The sequence below is a fragment of the Ambystoma mexicanum genome, chromosome 1p (genome assembly GCF_040938575.1).
Source record: "Ambystoma mexicanum isolate Mex_15411 chromosome 1p, UKY_AmexF1_1, whole genome shotgun sequence".
Classification (NCBI taxonomy): Eukaryota; Metazoa; Chordata; class Amphibia; order Caudata; family Ambystomatidae; genus Ambystoma; species Ambystoma mexicanum.
The window spans coordinates 1324500177-1324525240 of record NC_090921.1 but is presented as its reverse complement, the minus strand read 5'-3'; positions in this window follow the sequence as shown (position 1 = coordinate 1324525240).

The following is a 25064-nucleotide window of genomic DNA, read 5'->3' as shown; positions in this document are numbered from 1 at the left end:
TGCCAAAAATTCTGTCTGGGAGCATCTGGGGCTATATGAACAGATGATGACATCTTTTGACATTAAAAATAATCAGAATTGTATAAAGTTTGCCAAATGGGCGTTTTCTCCAGAGTACTCCAGCTTCTTTGCTGGGCTGGAAGACCAGAACCATTCAAGGTGGTCCACCTATAAGGTGCCCATCTTGAAGCACTTCTCCATGCACAGAAGCCCCCAGGAGGCCCACAAGACAGCCTACAATCTGCAGTGTGGAGAGGCTCAGGCCCCAAGAGAATGTGTTCAGGAACTAAAACGGGCATTTGCACAAACTACTAGGCGGGTGCACACGAATAGTAGGGAATTTGTAAATACCTATTTCATGCACTCCCAAAGTACACCATGACCCAGTTGGTAAGGGATTTCCATGATGACAGGACCCTGAGCTGGTTAATAGAGCAAGCTACCCGGATCTACGAGGTCCAAAAACCGGTAGAAACCAAAAACCCAACCAAAAACCCCAAACCAACCAACACCCCGCTGGACCTAGAAATGGGGGGAGCCTAAAAATAGACCTTCCCAAAATCAACCAAATCAGAGGCACAGAAGACCGTCTGATCAATCACAAACAGGTGGGAGTCAGGCAGGGTACCCTAAAAATGTGCCCCCTAACTCTGCCAATTACATCAGCCCTAGGCATAAGGGCAACAGGCCCATCTTGGGGTATGTGTGGACACCCCCGGCCCAGGGGCGAGGTCCAATAAGGTGAGTATGGCCCCAGGGAACTTCCCTCCAAACTTTCCTCAGGAGGGCAGTAATCCTCCAAATCCTGGTTTAAATGTCTTCCCCCGGTACCCTCAAAACCCCAACATGCAGGACAACCCTCCTTACTCTCCCCGCTTTCAGGAGTCCGGACCACCAAATCCGGGAGAGAGGAGGCCAAGGGTGGAGGGCTACCAGGGAAACCCCCAGTATCCAGGGTACTCCGGGAGAAGGGATAGTTACCCATCACGAGACTAACCCAGATTTGACACAAGACCCCTGTACCAGCCGGAGCGGGTCTCAAGACCTGAGTCGCATGTTGAGGGCTCAGCAGAACCCTCCGATGAACATGGCAGCCCAGAATAACTCAAACCAAGGGTCGGAACAATGACGGTGAGAGAACCCCTGATAACCCACCGGTTCCAGAGGAGGAGACATGGGAGGAAGGGGGATGCAAAGCCCTAGAGGAAGCTTCCTTCCTCACCTGCGAAAAGCCCGTAGACACCCCGGAACCAGAACTTAAATCTCCTGCCTCTGAAAATCTGCAACCCGGGGAACAGAGGGTGGGTAGGAGAAACAAAGAGACAAAAAAGACCCATTTTGTGTAGGAAGTCAGTGTCCTCCAGTTTGAAGGGGAAGAATCATTGGAGGATTCTGGGAAGAAAGTCTTCTCCTTCAAGGATGGGGGAATTCCTCCCAAAGAAATCGCCCATCCCCGAACCCCAGAAAAGTAATCCTGTAAATGTAACAGTAACTAAGGGATCCTCCCCAAAAACGGATTCTAGTGACTGTCTCCAGGAAGAGTGGGCAGCACAGAATCAAGGGAAAAAGGGGATTCCAAAATCTCACCTATTTCAGGATGCCAAATTTTATTTACAGATTCCCGAACTCCGACACAGAAAACTGTCCAGGATTCCCCAGTTTCAGAGTCCAAAATAAAGAAACTAACTACCCAGCTTGCCCAAAATGGCCATTACCGTTGCCCATTGAAGGAGAAAGAAGGTAGGTTCTATGCCCCCGTCCGGGTGTAAGGGCAATGTACATTTTTAGCACTGATGGACACCTGATCCCAAGCCACTCTTCTGTCCAAAAGGGCCTTTGAGCAGCTTAATTCATGAATGGGGGAGAGACACCAAATTCCTCTGAACCCTCTTCCTGGACAACTCCAGAACTTAGACAGGAATGAAATTCTCATCGAAGGGACTGCAGATTTGGAGATTAAAATTGGGTGACACCAGGTGAAACATCCAGTTATAGTTGTGATTCCAGAGGGGACTGACATCCTTTGGAGGTTTTCTCCCGTAATAGACTGTGTGAACAAGGTCCTCTGGACTCAGGCTAACCGGCCAATAAAATTGAAACAGAGCACCAACTATGTCAGTTTAAATGGCACAAGCCGCATGGCTGAACAGCGATCTGACCAAATTGAGTTCCCTTTTCAAAACAATCAACTACCTGACATTACTGTAATTGCTGTAGGACAACAAACAGGTGATGGGAACTCCTCTCCATTTCTGAAAATCAACCTTCCTTCCAGTTTCAAGTGGCATTCCACACTGGAAGGAGATACCATGACATTTTCTACCGATTCCCAATTTGAAAATCTAAGTCCTGTAGTAAAAAGTGATGAAAAAGCAGCTCAAGGCATGGCTGAGGTTCAGAAAAAGGGTGAACAGCTGTTCCTCCCCATTCAGGTAAATGAGCGGGGGACCCTGTTCTCACAAGAGTAGACCTGAATAGTGAAGAAAGCTTCATCAGCGAAGCGTTATTCAGGAAACTCCCAAAAGATCAGACCATTCCCGCTGTTGAGTCTGTTTGTCAGTGGCTATGGGGCCTGGAAATTCCCTATTCGCAGTTGTATGCTAAAAATGTCTATCTCTGGTAAATGCATAGAGTATAATTGTTGGGTCGTGTCGAGGTGTTCCCTCTGCCTTCTACTTAGGCAGTGACATTCTCTCCCAATTGACAATTGATTTGGATCTCATTAATGGCCAAGCCCGGTCACAACTGGAGGGTAACCCGAAGGGCCTTGGCAATCCTAAAGAAAGCCTTCCGGTCAGCCCCATTGCTACCAAAGGCAGTTGAAGTTCAAAAGTGGAGAGGAGGTCACCATCCCAGCCTGGCCTTCAAGATCTGCATCCCCAAAGGAGATCTGTCAGAAGAGAAATGGGCCCACATCAATGCGTTAAAAAGTTGTCACCCCAGACACACTTTGCGGCTGATTGATGAGCCAAAAGGAAACCAAGCAGAGGAACCATCTGTAGAATGAGAAGAAAGGAAAAGAATACGCTGAGGGAAGTATTTAGATGCATAAGTATATTTATATCAATGAAAAAACTTTGTTAAGGGGACGTTATGGTTAAGTTGCGCTACTAAATACCTATCAAATTCAGTGAAAAAAACTTTGTTAAAGGGACGTTATGGTTACAAGTAAAACTGAAAAAAACACTAAGCAACCATAACTCGTGCCACCACCGTGCACTACTGTCTTGATATGGGCAAAATCTTCCTCGGGGCCAGCCCTTTGAGAGCAAAAATACCCAATTCAGCCCAAAATACAGGTTCTATTGTGCTGAGCAGTGATCTCATGCTAGTGACAAATGACACCCTCAAAGTTTTAGCATATTTATTCTAAGCAGTGAATTTCATATACATTTGGGATTCAAGTTACAGAATATTACAAAGCATAACACTTAGAGCAATGCAAAATATAGTGAAACATGGAACTTAGATAAACATAGAGAAACATAGAGAAATATAGAGAAACATAGAGAAACACAGTCTTACGTCCCTTTAATCAGCACTGGGAGACCTGGCTTTTCATAGAAAAACAATGCTGGAGGACACCGTGAGAGCCAATTCCGGGCACCTGTTTCTGCACGAATCAAGTCCACAGGACGATCTCCCCCTGATCCCATGTGTGCATGGATATTTTATAATCTCTTGCTGTCAGTCACCATGACGCATAGTTCCAGAACTTTCCCTGTGAGGCTGGTTCATGGAAAAAACCCAGCTCTCTCTGAGATGCTCCCTGCTCGCTCCTACCCCCTCCCTTGGAGCCCTCTCCGCGAACACTGGAATGTCCTTATCAGTGCCTTCCCAGAGAAAAGCAAGATTAGCTTGGAGCCAGGGCTACCGTTAGTGAGGCTGAATATTCTAAGGGAAGCAGGGATGTATTAACCCCATCTGCAAGCTCTAAAAGGCATGCACTCATAGCTTAGTGTTTATAGCGCTTAAGACTGGCTATCTAAGCGCTATATAGGTGCCATAATGTTCCAAACACTCCAAAAATACCTATTAGGTACAGAGCTAGGGGCCCTCCCTGCCTGTCTATCAACAATGCTTAATGTGACCTATTTCATACTAGGCCTGCATATTCCTTGTAGCTCACTACTGCATAATGGAAGTGCTACAACAGACTACTGTCAGCATTTTTAGCACATACCTTGAATATACTATTGGCTTTCAGCGGCTAATGCTGTCATCTAAAGCCCTGATTGGCAAGGTTGCAATTTCGTGTATCACTACATTCCACCCCTATTCAACGTTTGTGCGATAAATGCTGACTAATACCTATCAATATAGTATTTAGTGCAGTGATAAAGACCTTAGGGATTTGCAAGAGGTTTAAGCAAACTATCTTCTAGCGGTTAGTTAGCGTGGCATGCAGGGTAAAACACTACCTAAACAAAAATGTACACAAAGTGAACAGTGACATATACCCTTGCCAAAACCTGGCCTACACAAAAATACCTAAATCAAGTGAACATGGACATTTACTCTAGCCAAAACATGGCCTACACAAAAATACCTAAATCAATTTTGTATAACTGATTGTCAGTTAAAAAGCAGCATGCAGTTAAAACGTCAAGGCAATCCAGTGTAGTCTAATCTACAATGCACTATTGCATTTATGTATGGTTACCAATTCTAAAACCTGGCAGCCTTTCACTCTAAGGGCCTACCTCCCCCTGATCCCAGGGCATTCAAGCGTGACTATGGGCTGTGTGACTAGACACTTCCCCCAGGTAGGTGGAACCCAACCAGAAACCATCTAATTTCGTGAACAAGGTGAACCCATGGGCACCAGGTTGTCTAAATAAAAACAATTCTACTAATTTACATCAAAGCAATGGCATGTGTTATTCATGCAATCAAAAAACAAGCAATTCAATCCATATGTATGCTGGTAACTGTAGCTCTGCGTGCCAGTGTGTGGAGGATGGATGCCCCCACCCAGTAAAAAGCCAACACCTGCTGATTTAACAATGTTTGCCATACAATGCATTGTGTGTATTTAGCAGTCTTGTTGACCTGCCCTATGGCAGACAAAAATGTCTTCATGTCTAAAATTCTGTCATCTTCAATTGGCTGTCAATACTTGTAGCAGTGCTGGGCATATCAATGGGCCCCACTAGGCCAGAGGTTCTATAGCAGAGCTGGCATCAGAACCCATAGTGGCTAGCTTATTGTGCACAGTTTCTATGTCACAAGCATATAAAGCTCCTGCAATTAATGAATCTAGCTCCCTAGCTACGCGCACTCTAGTGATGGGCCATAGAAATGGACTCCATTTGTAGCAGCTTGGTAGTACTAAGGAAACATTGCCTCATGATAAATCTATGTCTAAGTGTATCACTGTAATTATGAAGGTGTGCATTACCAGCCTACAATTTACATGTTGTCTTACTACTGGAAAATCTAACAGGTTCACAGTGTCTACCTATTGTGACTTGGAGAATACTCTTCTTCAAGTGGGATATCTACCATATACAATAATAACTTTAGCCACAAACACCATACTACTATCTGGCAGTGGCTGTTTCATCACACCATGGTAAAATGCCTTAGTCAAGTTATAGTCCATAAAATCTTGGCGAGAACACTCGCTGCAGTTCTTGGTCAGAAAAACATCACATTAGACAAATTAAACAAATGGTATCCATTCAGTGACAAAAGATGCCCGACAATGTGCCTGGCCAGTATACTAGCAATTCCATGTGGATACTCATTTGTAGCGCTTTTCCAAAGAATTATTCCAAATGTCTACAATCAAAAGGTGACTCTTTGCATTAGTGTGCTGGAGACAGCTGTCCCCACAAAAACATGAAACTGGTTGGTTTAACAAAAACCGTGTCACACTCTGTGTTATAAAATCAAACATCAAGTCAGTCATGGTTTCATTTACCTGCCTTAAGCTGGCTGTAAAAGTATCCAGTGTTTCAAAGATTACCATTTCAAATTATAGCTCACACACTTGGCAGCATTACTTCAATTAAGAATCTTAACCTACGCACAGGTGACTTTGATGTGCGCACTCATCTTATCTCAAAATAAATTACGCTCCTGCTTGCATAATTCTGCTGCCCCAACAGTTCATAAATCATTCTCCTGCCTACGTGTAATGTAGAATATTTTTTTTTTTCAAAAAACAAAACATCTCTGGTTAAAGCAATTCAGTTGGAAGAGTAAAACCATTTCGTTTTTTCAGATTCATCTCAACAGTGCATTTAAAAACCATTTTTCAATGTGTTAGCATTCTTGTGGTGCCTGATGTTACAGTCCACAACTCATTGTCCATAGTCCTTTAAACAAGAAAGGGCAAAACATGTCATTTAAGTTATTTCCAGCAACTGAGTCATTTGAATGTGTAGCATCAAATACTTGATAATTAGCCAAGTCTGCATCGTGCCAGTTCAGCAAGAGTTATTACTCTGTTGGACACCTTTCGCAGGTTGCAGCATTGAGTGCGGTGCAGGGCACGTTAAAGTTGACTCGCATATCAGTAACTCGCATACTCTATGAGATCAGTGTCACCCACAAACTGCATACATCTATTTCTGATATTATGAAATGCCTTGTCTTGCTTTTATGCCTAGGCAAAATACAAACAGAAATGTTAGGATGTCATCAAAAACTTCAATATCAGCGTTATCCACCCCTTCCCATAATACCAACCCCATCTTCAAAAAGTCTCATCAGGTAACTACACACTTTATCATTGCTACTGCAATTATTTATCACCTTTCTGCATGTTTCTGGGGGCTTATTTACACTCAACCATACGGGGTGTAACTGCCTAATCACAAACTCATTTGTGCAATGCAATCATAGCTGGTCAATGGTACCTCAGACTGATCTGTGCTTTTACAAAGCCATATAGTAAGTACCCAGGTCGCACAATGCTTTTCTTTTTCACCAAAGCGATCACAAATGCCAGGCGCCAACTTGCTTCCAGTGTCTCATGATCTTGATTTAGTTTGCCCTGCTGGCATCACTCCATTTTTCAAAGGTAAAGTCTTTCAGTCCAATACCGCCTACAGTTGTACAAGCAGCAGCTTTGTTTATGTTTCTCCATACAGGCAGTGTCTTTCAAGCCTCTGGTTTTTTCACTTGTCATTTTTTCAAAGGGTGTTTGCTGTTTCCTGAACCACCCCTTTGAGTGCGATAGTCTAAGTCAGTTTCTTTTGTTGCTTCAACAAATCATTCATTCTTGCACTAAGCCGTGTGGCTTCTGGATCATGGCTAATGTGCAGTGTTCATGTTATACTTCAAAGCCCCGCTCTGCATGTTGTCTCTTGCAAAACGGCTAAGCACTTTTGTCAGTTTTGCTTCCGTCTGGAATGCCATAATGTCTCTGTCAGTTACTCCATCCCTGGCAATGTAGCTTGCAGTTTGCCAGATGTGTATTTTCTCTTCTCAAAGCGCCTAGAGGTTTCTTCTCCAGTGCACAGCGCTTTACTTCAGTTCACATCACATGGAGCACTGGAATGCAGCTTGCACAGCAATAGCGTTTCACTTCACATCACATCACATGGGAATGCGGTTTGCACAGTAATGTCTGTTGGAATGGGCAGCTGTCTTTTCTTGGCCCATTCACAGATGCATAGGTAAATGTTCAGATGTGATGTGCCCGTCTGCCATCCTGCATGAAGCCTTTGCTCCCCACCACAGTTTACTGGGCAAATTCTTTACTTCTGAATTGCTCTCTGTTTTTGCTCCCCCTTCCTCAGGAATGCAGGCATGTTTATCTTTCGTGTGCACCTGGCAGCGCCATGAGCACGCAGCTTATCTCTTTTGCCTATAACTCTTATACTGTGGCGGCTTCAATGGGAAGCACTCGTTTCAGACAGTTCATCCAGATTAACTCTTTCTTGTACTGTTTCTGCTTTTGTTTGCCTTCCTTTCGCACAACTCGCCCAAGACAGCTTCAAGGCACAAGCTCTGCACACACAGCAAGACTCTTGTTTTCAAAAGCGGCACTTTTCTTGTCATCAGATTCTACTCCATGTAATTTTGCAAAATGTCAAAGCGTCTTTTTTTTCTTGTAATGTGCGATCTTTCAAGAGAACTCACAACCCATTAAATCTTTGTGCTATCTTATCACACACAGATGTTTCATTCTGTTGTACCATTGCCAAACTATAACCACTCATTTCAGTGCATTTAAAAAATAAAAATGCCATATTATTTTGCAGCTCCCTGCACGTTTTTTTTTTTTTGCAAGAACAACCCACACTCTATTGCTTGTGGGCTGTTTAATGTGTCAACAACATTTTTCCCCATGTATCACAGTCAACAGGTCACTATTTCCAAATCATACATCACTTATAAGGCAACAGCACAAATCCATGGCATAGCATGGGATCAAAAATACTCCAGGGGCAATTTAGAAAAATATAAATTGTTTTTCTCCCCAAACCATTGCAAACTGATTCTACAAATTCAAATCAATACACAAAAATCGAAAATCCAAATAACATTCACTCACTTTCCTTTTTAAGTGAGTCTCTCACCCAATATAAGCATGGCACAGCCTAAAATGCAATATAGTCATTTTAGTGTGTTTCCTTTAAACATAATTTGCCACCATTAGCACATGGAATTTTACAGTTGCCAAAAGAAAAGAAAAAACTCTTTAGGCTCTCAGCACAGATGTTACTCATTCTCCTAAGCATGGCTCATTCCCCTTCCTCATTATTCAGGAATGCCAACCCTTCAAAAGCATATATCAAAAAAGCGAACCTTCGCCTCCGAACATTACAGCCCCCACTCGCTAGCACACTGGGGCTGAGTCAATGGTTAAATCACTATTCATAATTTGCATGTCAAATCCCTGCAATTATTTTTTCCCTGCCCTCATGACAGAATAGAGATGAGAACTCCGTCTCACTATGCATTCCAAATTACAACTTTAAACTGGGGAAACCGCATGATAAAATTCTTTTCTAATTGAGCATACATCTTTCTTAACCATTCATCGGAGTGCTTTAAACAAAGCCATTTCCCGCTCGTTTATCGCCTTGTACTCCCTGGCACCAATCCCATGCAATAAGTCAGTCACGACTGATTTACTGAAGGGAGTCTTAACCACACAAGCTATCGGCCACGGCAAGCCGACACAACATTGCTGCCTTTTGAAGTCTCAGAGCTGCAGTGAGACCATCAAGGAAATGCGACAGCCTGCTCCCCACTCTACACTGTGTTCTCTCACACAATTTGTCATGTCACAGCATGGCACTGCTCTTCACAAATCCCACCGCTGCCACCAAATGTCTTGATATGGGCAAAATCTTCCTCGGGGCCAGCCCTTTGAGAGCAAAAATACCCAATTCAGCCCAAAATACAGGTTCTATTGTGCTGAGCAGTGATCTCATGCTAGTGACAAATGACACCCTCAAAGTTTTAGCATATTTATTCTAAGCAGTGAATTTCATATACATTTGGGATTCAAGTTACAGAATATTACAAAGCATAACACTTAGAGCAATGCAAAATATAGTGAAACATGGAACTTAGATAAACATAGAGAAACATAGAGAAATATAGAGAAACATAGAGAAACACAGTCTTACGTCCCTTTAATCAGCACTGGGAGACCTGGCTTTTCATAGAAAAACAATGCTGGAGGACACCGTGAGAGCCAATTCCGGGCACCTGTTTCTGCACGAATCAAGTCCACAGGACGATCTCCCCCTGATCCCATGTGTGCATGGATATTTTATAATCTCTTGCTGTCAGTCACCATGACGCATAGTTCCAGAACTTTCCCTGTGAGGCTGGTTCATGGAAAAAACCCAGCTCTCTCTGAGATGCTCCCTGCTCGCTCCTACCCCCTCCCTTGGAGCCCTCTCCGCGAACACTGGAATGTCCTTATCAGTGCCTTCCCAGAGAAAAGCAAGATTAGCTTGGAGCCAGGGCTACCGTTAGTGAGGCTGAATATTCTAAGGGAAGCAGGGATGTATTAACCCCATCTGCAAGCTCTAAAAGGCATGCACTCATAGCTTAGTGTTTATAGCGCTTAAGACTGGCTATCTAAGCGCTATATAGGTGCCATAATGTTCCAAACACTCCAAAAATACCTATTAGGTACAGAACTAGGGGCCCTCCCTGCCTGTCTATCAACAATGCTTAATGTGACCTATTTCATACTAGGCCTGCATATTCCTTGTAGCTCACTACTGCATAATGGAAGTGCTACAACAGACTACTGTCAGCATTTTTAGCACATACCTTGAATACACTATTGGCTTTCAGCGGCTAATGCTGTCATCTAAAGCCCTGATTGGCAAGGTTGCAATTTCGTGTATCACTACAACTACTAAGAATAACACCCATGACATCAAAGATGACATCACAAATATGATTGATGACATCACTGATGACATCACATGTGCATTTAATTTTCATAGGAAGTCCCTACAAGGGGCTGTGAATGTAATGTTGGCAAAACAGTGTCAGGGGTCATCTGGAGATGTGTGATGAACTATATACTTGATTATGCAAAGTATTGCTCCAAAGAACATCCCATTGCAGTGTTGTTTCTAGAACAGGAACCTACTCATACAGAAACATAAGCATTGGCTGCAGCATACACCATAGAGATGTAATAATTCTAATTTTCCCATGTTGGATAGTAAAACGGTGAATGCTCCTGTATCACACTTTTGCATCCTGTGAAACATATACTAAGTAGGTAATAAAGCATCACTTACTACATACTTGTACTACTACACACAAAAAATTAAGAGACCATAATGTATACAAATATGGGGCTTATACAGGGTGAGTAAAGTAAGTAAAAAAGAGGCAGTATCATGAGCCACTGTGTATAACCAACATGATTATCTTTACACATATAAATGATTGCTGTGTTTCAGGCCTGCTTCTTCCCCTATGTATGTGCACCATAAGATGCGATTGAATTCTAATGAAAGTATTGTAAGAACATGTGAGAATAGCAACGTCTACAAATGTAATACCTTTTGAATTTTAAGTTTTTGACTGTCAGTGAATAAACTCACCTGGCCTAGATATGTCAGTGAACAAAAAAAGAAGTGGCTAGACATGTGATGTCATCAGTGATGTCACCAATCATATTTGTGATGTCATCTTTGATGTCATGGGTGTTATTCTTAGCAGTGCATGGTGGTGGCGCAAGTTACGGTTGCTTAGCTTACCATAACTGGCGAATTTCAGGGGTATTTCATTTTTACTTGTAACCATATCGTCCCTTTAACAAAGTTTTTTCACTGAATTTGATAGGTTTTTAGTAGCACAACTTAACCATAATGTCCCCTTAACAAAGTTTTTTCATTGAATTTCATAGGTTTTTATGAGTCCAAATTAATCATAACGTCCCTTGAACAACTTTTTTTCAGTGAATTTCATACGTTTTTATTAGTGCAACTTAACCATAATGTCCCCTTAAAGTTTTTTCATTGAATTTCATAGGTTTTTATTAGTGCAACTTAACCATAATGTCCCCTTAACAAAGTTTTTTCATTGCATTTCATAGGTTTTTTATTAGTGCAACTTAACCATAACGTCTACGAACATCTGACTTCATTCCGGACCTTTCGGACAGTGCCAAATGACCATATGCTGGCGCGCGGCATGATGACATGTCCGAGAACCCGTCCGCACTTCACGATAAGATCCGTGCTTCGCAGACAGTTCGGAACTGCATTTTTTACTGATCTAGGAACTTTCAACTTCCCTTGCACAGCTCCAACACCTATTCCTACTCATCCATTAACAATCTAGTACACAGTACATACTTTTAGCAAAACAAAAAAAATGCATCCAAAAACAATAAAAGAAATGTTCCTTTAGGAACCACCTTTCACAGTTAAAAAAACAGAAGTAAAAAAACTTATAGACTCCATCTACTTTATATTTCTCAGTAAAGCAATAAGATTTTCCAACATTTACATTTGCATTTTGTGTTATGCTAATGGCGATATTGTGGCGTTTATCCCCCGTTCCAGGGATGGAACAGTGGATACCGGCCTGACAGGCCAAGTTATCAGCCCAAGCGAAGCGAGGGTGGATAATGAGGTCTCCGGACCATTATCCCCCCATTCCAGCCCCTGTAATGTGGGATGAAGGCCATTAGCACACTAGGTTCCCAAAAATCCTTTTCCAAGATGGCCACCATGGAAAGGGAAGGCAGGGTTCCGTACAGGACCCCTCTTTGCTTTCCATTGCAGCCTGCAGAAAGCAAAAAGAGAACCCTATGACCATATTACCACAAGCACATTTTTCTTCCCTTTCAAACCTATCCCAATTTCGAATAACGTTACCACAAAGCCAGTCCCAGGTGGACATGGCCACTTTCACCCCATGTGTTGTCCTTCGTGGTCATGGCCAGTGACCTGATTGTCAGGATCATGACCTTATTCCATGACCCGAACAATCTGGCCACTGCCCATGGCCAGAGGCTACACCTCAGTCACCAAAGGTACATTTTTTTGTACCTACATTTTGACACTTGTCAAAAAACAAAATCCATTCAGACTTTATGAAAACATTTACATATAGATCCATAATCTTTTTGCAAACCTTTGTGTAGATTTGTCAAACGGCACCACATTTATAAGCCTTTTCAATATTTTGGGACCCCCCTCTAATTTTGCCCCCTCTCAACAAAATCCCACCAAACTTCGCAAAAACATTTATATCTAGTTCTATTATCAGTTTGCCAAATAAAGTGTAGATTCGTCAAATTGCACCTCATTTATAAACCATTACATTATATTGAAATCTCCCCTCTAATTGTGTCCCCCCTTGACAAAATCCCACCAAACCTCGCATGAACATTAATATCTAGTTCTATTACCAGTTTGCCAAATTAAGTGTAGATTCGTCAAATGGCACCTCATTTATAAGCCTTCACATTATTTTGAGACCCCCCTCTAATTTTGCCCCCTCTTGGCAGAATCCCACCAAACGTTGTAAACCCATTCGGAATCAGGACAGGAATATAATTGCAAATTTACATGCAGTTTCATTGAGTTTTGCCAAAGTTATATGTCATCCAAAAACTGCCCCAAACATCTCAAGTGTCCCTGAACTTCTCAAGACTGTTTGCGAACATTCGAACTGTTCGCAGACTTTCGCAGCAAAAACCACCTGTTTTTTTGCTTCTTGCAGCCCTATTCCATCCCATCCTCATCACCCCTCACCTTCCCAGAGATTATTTGATAAGTTTGACAAGTGCAATGTTGTGTTTTTTAATATGTTTTTACTGCGATGTCCGAGGACACCGACCGATGTCTGCGAATCCAAGATGGCGGGCGTTTCCAAAAATCTGACGCACCTCACGCTTCATACCAACCAATCAGCGAACATGTTGTGTGCCCGTGGACATGACGCAAGTCAATTAGCCAATCGTTGTCCTGTCCGCGGAGCGAACAGGGAAGTGTGTCCGTGGAGCGGACATAGATATCACTAATATTTTTGCCTTGTGTTTTGGTCGTTTAAAAGAATAATACTGGATGGATTTACACCAAATTGACAAAAGCACACTTTCGGGACCAAGCCGCTTCTCCTACCGCAAATTTCGTGGAAATCCGTCCAGCGGTTTGGGCAGTAGGCGCGAGCAAAGTTTTTTCCCATTATGTCTATGGGTAAAAAATAAACTTTGGGATCCCCCCTATAACTTTGCCCCCCCCCTTGACTAAACCTCACCAAACTTTACAAAAAAATCCAGAGTGAGCCATATACAGTTTTTGCAGAGTTTGGTGAGGATTCGCCCCGGGAGAGCGAAGTTAGAAACCACCCAAAAAGTGTTCTTCCTATGGGTTTAGCAACTTAACCATAACTACATGGCCACTACTGCAGGCCATGTAATAGCAGGGAGTATTTTCCTTTAGTGTTACTTTAAAAATGAAAAAGTGTGTTTTAAAAGTCAAGTACTGGCCTGGTCTGTATGTAAATGAACACATGTCCCTCACATACACACAATGGGTGTCAGTGAATGTCAAAACCCATATCATGATATGCATGAAACCAATGAGATGATACTACACATTGAAGTTTGATGAAGAAAATTTATTAAAAGCAACATAAATGGAATCAAAAATAAACAAACGACAATGGGAATTAAAACCAAAAGCAGCATGTCCGTAAAATAATGTAAAACCACAAATCATAATCCAAAGGAAAGGTGTCCAAAGTCACAGTTCAAAAAAGTAAATCCAATGGAAAATCAAAACCGAAAACCATTGCTCCATGGGTAAATTCCAAATAAAAAAATAAAATCCAACAGTCAACTATATACAGATAAACAATCCAGGGTCCATGATCCCAACAGAAGAAATGAAACCTATCTAATAATACTACCTAATAAAAAAACTATATACAAAAATGTGGTCCATTGTCCAAAAGGTCCAAAAAAAATAAAAAAGCAAAGGAAACCTAACACTAACTACATAACTATTTACAAGGGCAGCGGGCTAGTCCGACGGCTCACTGGTTGTTGTCATGGGCCAGGGCATCATCGAACTCCTGTTCAATGGCTTGGAGGCGGGCATGTTCCCTGGCCCCGAGGTCTTGCAGGGATAATGCAGTGTCGAGCTCCAACTCCCTGCGAATACCCTCGAGGCACTCAGCCCGCCTTAGCGCCCTCCGCATGGAGTTCTCCGCCCTGACCATTGTGAGCCGTTCCTCCTCTGCCCGCTGCCGCTCCGCACCTATCTGCTGGCCCAACCACTCCCACACGGAAGACAGTCCCATTCCAGGGTTCTCCTGCCCTCCGGCCGATGCCTGCACCCCTGATGTTGATGGCCCGACCCATGATGCCTCCCACGTCGAGCCTGCTGCTGCCTCCGACGCAACTGCCTGTGCCAGCACGACGGCATCCAGGCTGATGGAATCCACCGACGCCGTTGTGCACGTGCCCTGCCCAATGATGCCGTCACATCCTCCATCTGCTGGGGTCCAGTTGCTGGTGTGTCCACCCCTGCAGGACCTCCGACTCCCGACTGTGGCAGGGATGGGATCCCCACCGAGTTGGCTGCGTTGGTCGAGGCAGGTCCACAGGGGGCCCTGGTGGCATCTGGGCCGGAAGACGGCATGGAGAATGACTGGCGCATAGCCTCCACAGAGGAGGAGAGGGTCGCCAGAGTGCCCGACACATGTACGAAACCCCCGACCATGGCCGCTCCCAACTGGGCCACGTGGGCACGGTGCTCTTCGTGATGACGTGCATGCTCCCCCCGGGAAGCACGCACCTCATCACAAATGACACCCGTGCGCAACGCAACACCAATCAGGACCTTCTCCATACGGCCAGGGGTCCCCTCGTCCGCAGGTGGAGGGGAGTCAGATGACATGGACATCCCCCCTACCTGCGGACGGGCCTGGGATGGGGCATCCCTGCTGGTGCATGGTGGTGCAGTCACAGTTTCAGGGACAGTGACATGCACAGGCACCTCCACGGCGACCTGTGCTGCCTCCTGCCCCTGCCCCTGGACTGCACCACTTGCACCAGCAGGGATGCCCCCACCAGGCCCCATGTGCGGCTCAGTAGTGGCCTCCTCCTCCTCTGTGGAAACCACCAACCTGGATGGCTCCACCCCGTCTTCCGCCGTTGCAAGCCCCTGTGGGGGCTCACCCACCCCTTCCGCTGCAGCCATGGGGGCATCCCCGCCGTTTTGCTCCACAGCGCCGTCTCCGCCCTCTTCTTCACTTTGCGCTGTGTAGAGGGAGACATAGAACACAAGCATCAGGGTACTGTACAATGGTCCCCTACACAGGAAGCAATAGCAGATGAGTGGCAAAGATCCCTTCCATCATGTCCCTCCACGACACATGGGTCAGTGCAGGCAAAACACATGCAGTAACAGGCATGGCGCATGCTATGGACATTAGCAAACATGTCCAAGGGACTCTTGAAACATACAATGTTGTTTTTGAACTCACATGCATCATGGGTCATGCCTACCACATGCACACACTTCACCGTACTTCCATCCATCTGGACTCATACACCCCAGACACAGTGGATGCAAGGATAACTAGGCTGCATCAGTGATTCTGAACATTGTCACAGACATGTGTCATGCATCCATGGCATTCACAAGTCACAGACACGCAGGTCAGACACACAGACATGGACACCATACATGTACATGGCATCAGCACCCATCCCTCACCCCCACCCATGTCCAGGAACAGAGACTGGCATGCTCTCATGTGTCCATTCCGCATAGGGCTCCCCATGTTGCATTTAAACACATACACCAACCGTGTGCTTCACACATTACTGGTCTCACATGCATGACCATGATGTCCAGCACACACACACGCATACATGGCCTATGTCATACATACAGCCAAGTATCAGACAACCAGCACACTGCAACATGCCCTGTCTCACACAGCAATGCTTGGCCACTTACCGCTCGACTCCAGACGGGTCTGCCTCTCAAGGACCTGGACGTGGAGTGCTGGGGATATGCGTTCCAGGACCCTCATCTGATCTTCCGACAAGTGGCCCCGGCGCCCTTAGCATCCGCTGCCTTCAAGAGGCGCCGGGCCTTGTTGAGGGTCCTGGACCTGAAGTCCTCCCAGCGCTTCTTGACATGATGGAATAGTCGGACTGCCACCCCCTCCACGTTGATGGCAGTCACGATGTCCGTCCAGATCCTGTCCCGTCCTTCCTTGTCGGCATGTGATGATCCGAAGAGGGCATCATAATGTCCCAGGACAAGCTCCACCAGGACACCAACTTCCTTCTGACTGAAGCTGGTGGCCTTCTGCCCCTCTGGCTGGGGGTCGCCAGTGGTCTCGGATGGTGTTTGCCCCGACATGGCAACCCCCGAGGCAGGCGTAGGTGGGCAACTGGGTCCTGGGGCTGGGCTGTGGAGCGATGGTATCCAAGTCGGGAGTCTTCTGTTCCAGCAGGGGTGGACACAGCAACTGGACCCCTGCAGATGGCTGATGTGCAGGCACCAAATGGCAGGGCACGGTGGCAGCAGGCAGCAGCAGATGGCTCGTGGGAGGCTGCTCGGGGCTCTGGGGGGCAGTCTTTCGGCCTTTTGGGCAGGAGCGTGGTCTTCCGTGTGCTTACACGTGGCCAGCTTGATACGGAGTGATTTGGCACGTGAAAATTCTGCACGTCAGCGTGTAATTCGAGGAAAGGCCCTTAGCGCGTAAGCGCGTCAGCACGCATACGCGATTCCATTGGACCAAAGGCCCTTAGCGCGTAAGCGCATCTGTGACGTATCGCGCACGGGCGTTGCCCTGGCAGGGCTTGAAGATCCCACGTGGATTTACATTGCTCAGTACGTGCTTTTCGTGGGGTGCTGTGCGTGTGTTCTGCAGGCGTTGGAGTTCATACGCTATTACTTCACAGCGGGTGGGTGTTGGCTACGCGTTCTTCTACATGCAAGGCAGACGGTGAGTGGTACCCTGCTCCCCCAGGCCCGATCGCGTGTTAAACAACCCGCGAGCCCCTGAAATACACATACCACACTCCCCCATGCCCGATCGCGTGTTAAACTTCCCGCGCACCCACGAAATACACGCACACACTATTATTCACACAGCGGGTGTCCGTGTTTGTCGCGTACCCATTTGCACGTCATTTAGGGGTGCGTGGGAAGTTTCACACGCAAATTCAGCAGGGTACGTGTATTTCAGGGGTTCCGGGGAGTACTACACGTGAATTGGCCGTGTGGGTCCTCCCAGGTGTTCCCTCTACACCCTCCACGGCAGCCCACACCACAGGGGACTACCCTGCACCCCTGCTCATGTCCCGCAGGCAGACCATCCACCATGGGCATGCCACCCAGCCAAGCCACATGTCACCCTGCACTACTGATCAACAACGCATGTCTCCCAGCACCCCCACCCCCTAGCACTGTGGGATACCTGCCAGCAGGCCCCCACTCATGTCCCCCTGCACCACCACCCCCCAGCATCCAGGGGCACCCTCCACCAGGCCCCCACTCATGTCTCCCTGCACACCCACCCCCCAGCATCCAGGGGCACCCTCCACCAGGCCCCAACTCATGTCCAACTCATGTCCCCCTGCACCCCCACCACCCAGCACTGTGGGGCACCCTCCACCAGGCCCCCACTCATGTCCCCTTGCACCCCCACCCCCCAGCACTCCGGGGCACCCTCCACCAAGCCCCCACTCATGTCTTCCTGCACCCCCACCCCCAGCACTGTGGGACACCTGCCAGCAGGCCCCCAGTCATGTCCCCCTGCACCCCCACCCCCCAGCACTGTGGGGCACGCTCCACCAGGCCCCCACTCATGTCTCCCAGCACCCCCACCCCCCAGCACTGTGGGACACCTGCCAGCAGGCCCCCACTCATGTCCCCCTGCACCCCCACCCCCCAGCACTGTGGGGCACCCTCCACCAGGCCCCCACTCATGTCTCCCAGCACCCCCACCCCCCAGCACTGTGGGACACCTGCCAGCAGGCCCCCATACATGTCCCCCCACCACCTCATGACGATCCATAATCATGGCCCCCATGCCCCCTCAATACACTGCCCACGCCACCCCAGTCCGAACACACCACCAGGTATGACATCCACCCCACAAAGAAATCACCAGCACATGATGCATCCCAAATGGCTAGTCTGCACATCAACACATATCCGTCAAACCCACACAATGACAGCATGTGAATGATAGAACACACATTGTGACATGCTTGAAACCAAAGAGAGAATACCACACATTGAAGTACCAAATTATAATGTATTAAACAGAAAAGCAAGGCAATGAAATGGAACAGAAGAAAATGGAAATAATAAATGAAATCCAGCATGTCCAATAAATGAAAAAGATGCATGAAATCCAAATGAAAAGCAATCCAAAAGCAAGTCTCCAAAGTGTCAGTCTGAGAAAATAAATCCAAGGTTCCAAAATAAGAAAAAACCATTGATCCATGGGAAAAAAAAATCAACAATCCAAATCCATTGTCAAACTATGTACAAGGTGAACATCCAGGGTCTATGTGCCCCATCCTTTAAATGAAACCTATAAAATAAAATACTACCTAATGAAAAACTATATACAAGAAGTTGGGGCATTGTACAAGCGCCCCAAAACAAAACAAAACCGAAAGGAAACTTAACACTAAAGAACTATTTACAAGGGCAGCGTGCTAGTCCGACGGCTCACTTCTGGATGTTCCGGGCCAGGGCATCATCGAACTCCTGCTCAATGTCCCGGAGGCGGTCCTCCTCCATGGCCCCGAGGGTCCGCAGGGCCGACGACATGTTCTCCTCCAACTCCCTGCGGATTGCCTCGAGGCACTCGGCCCGCCTCAGGGCCCTCCGCATGGAGTTCTCCGCCCTGACCATCATGAGCCGTGCCTCTTCCGCCCGCTGCTGCTCCACATCTATGGCGTGGCCCAACCGCTGCCACACGGAAGACACTTCCCATCCTGGGTCCTCCTGCCCTCTGGCCGATGCCTGCCCCTCCGATGTCGAAGGCCCCGAGCCATCATGGCTCCCACCTCGTTGCTGCTGCTGCTGTGCCTGTGCTAGTGCGATGGCTCCTGCTGCCTGCACATCCTCCACCGGCCGGAGTGCAGTCGTTGATGTGGCCACCCTGCTGGACGTCCGACTCCCGACTGTGGCAGGGATGTGTCCTCCACCAGCCTGGCCGCACCATCAGAGGCAGCTCCACAGGGCACCCAGGTGACAAATGGGTGGAAAGATGGCACGGAGGACAACTGGCGCATAGGGTGTTCAGTTGAGGAGGGGGTCGGAACAAGCTCCAGCAAACGGAGGAATCCGGCCTGGGTGACATGTCCCAGTAGGCCGACGCGGTTAACGAGCCATTCGAGATGACGTGCAGTCTCCTCATGAAAAGACTGCAGGTCACCTTGCATGGCCTGTTGATGCAACGCCACACCAGTCAGGACAGGCTCAACCCGTACCTGGATAGCCACGTCTGCAGGCAGAGGAAGGCCAGTTGTTGTAAGCTCATCCCCTCCCTAAAAATGGGTCTGGACGTAGGCATCCCTGCTGGTGCAAGATGATGCAGTGACAGGATCAGGGACAGGATTGCACACAGTCTGTGCTGCCTCCTGTCCCTGGTCCTGCATTGCACCACTAGCACCAGTGGAATCCCCACCTCCACACCCCGTCTCTGTCGCTTGCACGGCCTCCTCCTCCACCAAACCCCCCACCAACCTGGATGACTCCGTGCCATCTTCCCCCATTGGGCCCTGTGGGGTCCTAGCTGCCCCTTCTGCTGCCGAGGAGTCCAACTCCGACCTCCGCCTCTTGGACCTCCCCCCGGCAGCTGCGGCCTGGGACGCGGCACTGGACTCCTCACTCCCCGACGAGATGACAACCTGGGAGGGGAGCCGGGCCTTGCGTCTCCGGCTGGCGGTGCAATCCCTGCCGCTGTGCTCCACAGCACCTTCTCCGCCCTCTTCATCAGTTGACGCTGCAGACAGGGGGAAATAAAACACAGGCATCAGTGCACTGTACAATGGACACATACACACATGACAGTTGTACATGAGTGGCATTGGGAAACCTCAGATATGGCATCACAATCGCCAACACACATGTCATTTCAACTCGCACACATGAGCCATACACAGCCATATCGCAACAGCCAGCACCATCCATACACATACAACAGCATGAGCAGGCAAAGGTGAGCCAGGCATCACATGCAACACAGGGAGTGCACTACACATGCACACACACCACCACACTTGCATGCATGTGTACATCTCTGCCAACTGTCGCAGTGTTCAGATTGGCATCCATGTCACATCTGCCAATCAGGCTTCCACATCCCGGTGTCACATGCATCCATATTGCATCACGGTTGCACCCTTGCCAAATACACACACATGCACATGTACACAGTGCTGATACATGCAGCTGAAACCAACATCCATGTGTGACATCACGAACATGCCTACTTACATACACATTCATCCAAACATGTGTGCCCACACGTCTGCATTTGGTATGCAAGCCTACACACACAAACACCATCCATGTATCCATGTCTCACACATGAGAGCCCTCGCATGTGTTAGCCTCATGGCCCTGTACACCCCCCCCATACTTGGCCCCATAAAAACACATGTGCAACCTGCACACTACTGGCAGACCACCAGACGCACAGCTTACAATCAGGATGCATGTGCACTTACCGCTCGACTCCAGACGGGTCTGCATTTCAAGGACCTGGACGTGGAGCGCTGGGGATATGCGTTCCAGGACCCTCATCTGATCGTCCGACAAGTGGCCCCGGCACCCCTTAGCATCCGCTGCCTTCAAGAGGCGCTGGGCCTTGTTGAATGTCCTGGACCTGAAGTCCTCCCAGCGCTTCTTGACATGATGGAATAGTCGGACTGCCACCCCCTCTGCGTTGATGGCAGTCACGATGTCCGTCCAGATCCGAGTCCGTCCTTCCTTGTCGGCACGCAAACTTCCGAAGAGGGCATCAAACTGCCCCAGGACTTGCTCCACCAGGACACCAACTTCGGTGGCAGTGAAGCTGGTGCCCCTCTGCCTCTCTGGCCGGGGGTTGCCAGTGGTGCCAGATGTTGCAGTGCCCGACATGACAACCCCAGAGGCAGGAGGGGGTGGGCAACTGGGTCCTGGGGCTGGTCTGTGGAGCGATGGAATCCCAGTTGGGAGTCTTCGGTTCCAGCAGGGGTGGTCACAGCAATAGCACCCCTGGCTGATGTGCAGGCAGCAAATGGCAGGGCACGTGGGCAGTAGGCAATCAGGCAGCAGCAGATGGCAGGTGGGAGCGTGCTCGGGGCTCTGGGGGGCAGTAATTCGGCCTTCTGGGCAGGAGCGTGGTCTTCTGTGTGCTTACGCGTGGCCAGCTTGATACGGAGTGATTTGGCACGTGAAAATCCAGCACGTCTGCATGTAATTCGAGGAAAGGGATTTAGCACGTAAGCGCGTCAGCACATGTACGCGAATTCATTGGCCCAAAGGCCCCCAGCGTGTAGGCGCGTCTATGACGTTACGCGCACGTGCGTTTTCCATGGTGCGTAGAAAAAATAAGCATGTCAGAGTGTCATAGCGTGTAATTGGTGGAAATGGCCTCAGCGCGTATGCGCGTCTGTGAAGTGCGTGTGCGGGCGTTTCCCTGTACACGGGTGCATGTTACACGTCCAATGACTGCACGTCAGAGTGTCAGCTCGTGTAATTGGAGGATAGGGCCGTAGCGCGTACACGCGGAAGTGACGCTGGACGTGTGGGCATGTTTAAAAGGTACGTGTAGAACGCCATTTCCTTGTACGTGCTTTTCGTGGAGAGCGAGTGGGTGAAATCTGTACTTCTTGTCGGTTCACACGCGATTTACTTCACGGCGTTCCAAGTTCGTACTCCCTGTTACCTCTGACAGCTTTTTCTCTTTTTGTCTTTTTCCCGGGCCTGTTTCCTCAAACAGCGTTCACTTCTTCTGTTGTCCTGTCTCCTCAGACAGAGTACAATTCTTCTTTTGGCGGGGGTGTTGCCAACGCGCACACGCGTGTATTTTTCCAGGCAGACGGTGAGTCGCGCACGTATTGAACATCTGTGCTTGCCCCGTGTGTTGCGTACCCCTTCAGAGGTCATTCTAGGCTGCGTGTGACACGCATACGTTCATTTTTGTGTTTCTGGGTGCCACAGCGTAGTGCAGGTTTATTTTTCCACGCACGTGGTCTAGGAGGGGTTGCGTGCACATTATCTCCCTTTTTTGGGGTACCTGTGCATTGCGTGACCCGTCATCTTCCCCCAGGGGTCACATACAGCCTTGCTAGAGCAATAGGGTACGAATTCCATCTAGTACCCTACCCCTTTGACCCCCAATTGCCCAGGACAATAGTTTACTGCAACTCCCATACGCACAACAACATCAGTGCCATGGTTGGGAGGTGAGCATGCGGTAAGGGTGGCAAAGGTGGCCGAGCCTCAAGAGGTGGCCGTGGTGGATACGGTAGGGGACGTGGCCGGGACTTGCAGGGTGCCCCTAGCCCCCCATGTGTGGGTGACCAGTCAGGGACATCCATGTCTCCCCCCCTGGTTGAGGGTAACGTGTCTGACACCATCCCTGCTCAGCCCTTGTTGGACCAGCCCATTGTGGCACCAGACCTGGCACAGGGTGACTCCATGGCTGACTTCCAGGTCAGCAGGTCTAGACCACGTCTGGCGGTGCACATTGGTGTCACCAGGCCACGTGGATCAGGGGCAGCTATGTCATCTGCTGCCCCGAGTAGGCAGGGTGGGGAGGCTGCAGGGGCAGCTGTGGCTCCATCCACCCCAGCTCTGAGTCTCCCAGCCAGGACAGTGTCTGTCCCAGTCCATCCTGCTGACGTTCCCCCTGACTACATCACACTTCAGCTAATGCCTGCACCAAGTCCCATGGTGAGTGTTAATTCCCACACTCCTAGTCCACAGTCCACCGGGGCTCCTGCCCCTAGTGTCCAGAGCGGCGCAGGACACTCAGGATCCCCACCACCTTCCAAGCGGAAGAGGAAGAGTGCTCGTTCAGTATAGGCTGATGCCCCAGACACGGCTACACAGTCCGGCCCACCAAGGAAGCCTAGCTTCAATCAGGCCGAACTTGATGCACTTGTGGAGCATGTGTCCGCACATGTCAGCGAAATGGTGATTACTGCAGGATGCAAGACCACAACTGCACAATGTCTGGCACACTGGCAGACCATCGCGGACATCATAAGTGCCCTTGGATTCGTGAGGTGCACAGCTAATGATTGCTACAAGCGCTGGAATGACCTGAAGCGCAGGGCAAAGAAAAAGCTGGCCTCAAGTCATGCCGCTACTCAAGTGACTGGAGGTGGGTCTCCAGCAGAGGACATTGAACTCACTCCACATGAGTATGTTGCTGGGACCTACGTCACAGAGGGACAGATCCAAGGCGTGGGAGATCTGCCAGATTACGAGGCATTGTCCGGTGAGTGCACATGCATGTGTGTGTCATCCATGTGCATGGTGTGTGTGTGAGGGCTTCTGATTGAGTGCCAGGTGAGGGTGTGTGTGCCTGAGTGGTTTGGGTCACCCATGTGCTTCATCCAATACATTCTGCGCACCAGGATTTGGGTATTGCAGTATCCCATCTGGCAACAGTAGACATTTAGCCCAACCTCACGCCAGTTGCCTTTGAAGTGTCATCTTGCCACAACATAGTTGCGTATTATTCTGTGTTCATTCAGGCTGATTGTTTGCATTCTACCACTTTCATTAGGCATTTCTCAGTCCTATTGTCACATGTGTGACATGGCTATGGTACATGCCATCTGTGTGATGGCATGTGTCATGTATGTGTATTGGACATGCCAATCACAGGCCAATGTGTGATGGCACTGCTAGCCAGCATGCATCAAATGTGTTGGTCTTCCATCTTGGTGTCATCAATGTGTGCCATTTGCCTCCCCTTCATACGCAGTGACGGTGCATGCATGGGAGGGTTATAGTCATGTGGGACATGCGTCAATGAAGTACTGTTTCTGTTGCTTCTCAGCCCTAATTCTGTGCTATGGTGCTAATGCCTGTTCCCATTTCTTTTCTTTCATGTCTTTGCAGGGGATGAAGCACTTGATACTGCTGGGTTTTTGGAGATGGTGCAGACCCAGGAGGGGTCTCAGGCCCGACCGGGCACCAGTGAGGGATGTGGTGTGGTGGTGGGTGAGAACCCACACTTGCTGCAGACCATTATCTCAAGGGGTGTCTCTGGGTGCACCTCCCCCGAGCTCTATTCAGGTGTTGATTCGGATGATGAGACGTATGTGCGGTCGCAGGTAAGTGTTTCTGGGAGGGATTCTGTACTGTCCAACCCACCTGCACCAGGAGTAGAACCCTCAATGGGGATGTCAGTGTTGGTAGGTCCGCCTTTGGTGGTTACGGATGCAGGGTCACACTCTGCAACATCTGATCCTGTTCCTGGGCCAGCAGATCAGAGGGGGAATGCAGTCCTGCAGCCTCAGGCAGTGCCGGCACAGCAAGGCGCAGTTCGCCTTGCCCCAGGCAGGTGTGATGCCCGCCGACGCGGTGGCCGTACCCCACCTGGCAATACCGCATGGGAGC